The sequence below is a fragment of the Littorina saxatilis genome, linkage group LG5, assembly GCF_037325665.1.
Source record: "Littorina saxatilis isolate snail1 linkage group LG5, US_GU_Lsax_2.0, whole genome shotgun sequence".
Lineage (NCBI taxonomy): Eukaryota > Metazoa > Mollusca > Gastropoda > Littorinimorpha > Littorinidae > Littorina > Littorina saxatilis.
This window is the reverse complement of record NC_090249.1, coordinates 41,022,796-41,025,927: the sequence shown is the minus strand read 5'-3', so window position 1 is coordinate 41,025,927 and position 3,132 is coordinate 41,022,796.

The window sequence follows — 3,132 nt, the reverse complement described above, 5'->3', positions numbered from 1 at the left end:
CGTAGCAGAACTCAAATAGAAGCTTTTTAACATTCAAATCGCGCTGGCATATATAGTAAATACTCAATCTCGAGAATATTCCAGACCGAACATGATACAACTACATTATATGCGAACCGCCCATGGACTAGAATGGTGACGTTCTCTGTGACGTACATCAAAAGGTGCCGACGCCCTTAATCCGATCGAACGCCACGAACTCACACTAAAACAGCATGGTAAACAACTTGTTTTGACAGGACTAGAAAGTTCACCTGCATTCTCGTCCAAGCATAAATATTGTGTTTACAAAATATAATATCGGTACCTTCCCACAAAGTACAAATAAGTCAACTACATGCAACACACAAAACTGAACCAAAGCTCAGCAACGGTAGCGTTTCCTAACAGGAGGATAGCACGCTTTTCTATATCTCTATTCTTTTTAACTCTCTGAATGTGTTTTTAATCCAAACATATCATATCTATATGTTTTTGGAATCAGGAACGAACAAGCAATAAGATGAAATTGTTTTTAAATCGATTTCGGAAATTTAATTTTGATCCTAATTTTTATATTTTTAATTTTCAGACCTTGTTTTTAATCCGAATATAACATATTTATATGTTTTTGGAATCAGAAAAATGATAAAAAATACTATAAACGTAATTTTGGATCGTTTTATAAAAAAATAATTTTAAATACAATTTTCATATTTTTAATGACCAAAGTCATTAATTAATTTTTAAGCTTCCAAGCTGAAATGCAATCCAAAAGTCCGGCCTTCGTCGAAAATTGCTTGGCCAAAATTTCGATCAATTTGATTGAAAAATGAGGGTGTGACAGTGCCGCCTCAACTTTTACAAAATGCCGGATATGACGTCATCAAAGACATTTATCGAAAAAATAAAAAAACTTGTCTGGGGATATCATACCCAGGAACTCTCATGAAAAATTTCATAAAGATCGGTCTAGTAGTTTACTCTGAATCGCTCTACACACACACAGACACACACACACACACACACACACACACACACACACACACACACACACACACACATACACCACGACCCTCGTCTCGATTCTCCCCTCTATGTTAAAACATTTAGTCAAAACTTGACTAAATGTAAAAAGGAAACTGGATCACACGGGTTCACGATGGCTCAGGGGTAAGATAAACCACGCAAAAGTAAATTCTTTGAAAATTGCTCGCTCTTTACGGAGGGCACCTAAGATGTAGCGGTGAGTGTTTAAATGAAAGGGTGTTTGTACTGTGTATAAAAGCCTGACAGTATCTGTGATGGTTTACGGGAGGCTTACTGTGCCTTTAACGTTTGGTTGACAGAGTGCAATAAGTATACGAGCAGGTCTACACGAGTCATTGATTCGATCACAAACAAGTCTGATCAGTGGTGTCACTGTTCATTTTAGCTATCCAGCTATGAGGCAGACTGGGATGACTGTTAGGTTCGTTCTCAGGGGCAACCTTTGTGTTTTCCTCCCGGTACTATATCGATGTCGAGATATAGAGCAGAGAAAACAGGCGAAGCAAACACGAAAGCACCCCTCTTCCAGTCTAAGCCAGTGTCGAAGAACAGTCACCACTTATGTTATAAGTTCCTGGCCAAACAATGCCACACGGAAACCAGTGTTGGGAGGTACCGTTGTCCTTTTACAACGCAAACTCTAAAGGGAAAAAAATTATATCCTTGGATTTTGATACCCTGCACCGATTCCCAGCGTCGTTATTCAACAGCGTTAAAGGAAAACCGCAATGCCTGTGGCTTTGAACAAAAGAAAAAGGCTAACTATTATAGATGCTTTCATTTGAGATGCGATAAGTGGCTAAATGTCCTTGCCTTGACTATCACCCTCACCGGCGGTCATTCTCAAAAGAAGTGCTGAAGAATTTATGGTTAAAAACAAAGATTCGTTCTTTGTCATTAACTTGATTTAGCAAGTAAAAAAAAAAAAAGATAAAATGTGGTGGTTTGTTGTTGTTGTTGGTGGTCTTTTTGGGGTCTTTTTTTTACACTGCAAAATTACAAAACGCAAGCGAAATTGTTCATGACATAACAACTATGGGCTCAATTTAACAGACACAGACAAAACGCAGAAAACCATAGACCAGCATTGTACCATTGTTTCGTATTATGAAGATTGCCTTACAAGAGGGCAACAGCTTGCTTGATTGCTTGATTATTCGACTGACACATTGTCCGAGGAGCTAATTTAACAACGTTTGATAGACCCTCTTTTACGTACGAGGCGGTCGTGTCTATTGCTTTGTAGAGCGTATTTTGTGCGTTTGCTTGTGTGAGTGTATGCATTGTGCGAGTGCTTGGAGGGGCCGGGGGCTTGAAGGGGTGGGTAGAAGGGCCTGATGGAGAGAGAGAGAGAGAGAGAGAGAGAGGGAGCGAGAGAGATGGAAAGAGAGATGGAAAGAGAGAATACGGATACAAGCGTGCATGCATAGTATATATAAATAAGTCCATACAAACCAAAACACACATTCATTCAGCAAAAGATCATCAAAAACAACCATTGATAAATCCACACTCTGCTCTACCACATTATTTCTGTCGCCGACCGGGACTCAAAGTCGTTTTGTCAAGAGTTTTCACTATGGGGCAATGTGGATTTACACGAGTCCCCTAGCCTCCTCTATACTGACCTATGTCAGACGTGTGTGGCAGCAAAATGCAGGGACTAATAGAGTGGCGTGGGCCGTAAGCATTGAGGATAGGGCATACTTACCACTAATCCCCTTGAAAGCAGTATGCCGGCCTGCTACATTTCCTTACTTAAGGGGCGGGGGAGGTGTGCCGGTGGCGCGGTGGTTATGACCTGTTGCAACGTTTACAGATCATTGGCATGTCGTATTTGAAAAAAGACTGATTTGACCAGGCTTGTTAACAGATCATTGGAATGTGGTATTTGAAAAAAGACTGATTTGACTTTGACGCTTTACAGATATGTATGTGCTTAAGGTCATCGATCGTCTTTTTTCTCGACAAGCCTCAGTGATCTCCAATAAGTCTCCCGCGCCGACAGCGAGTCGGCAGTCGATCGATCCTGCCGCGAACGCTTGCTGTCTGAGGCGGTGACAAAATTCTGAACGAACAACGCAGTTCCAACAGAGTGGCAGT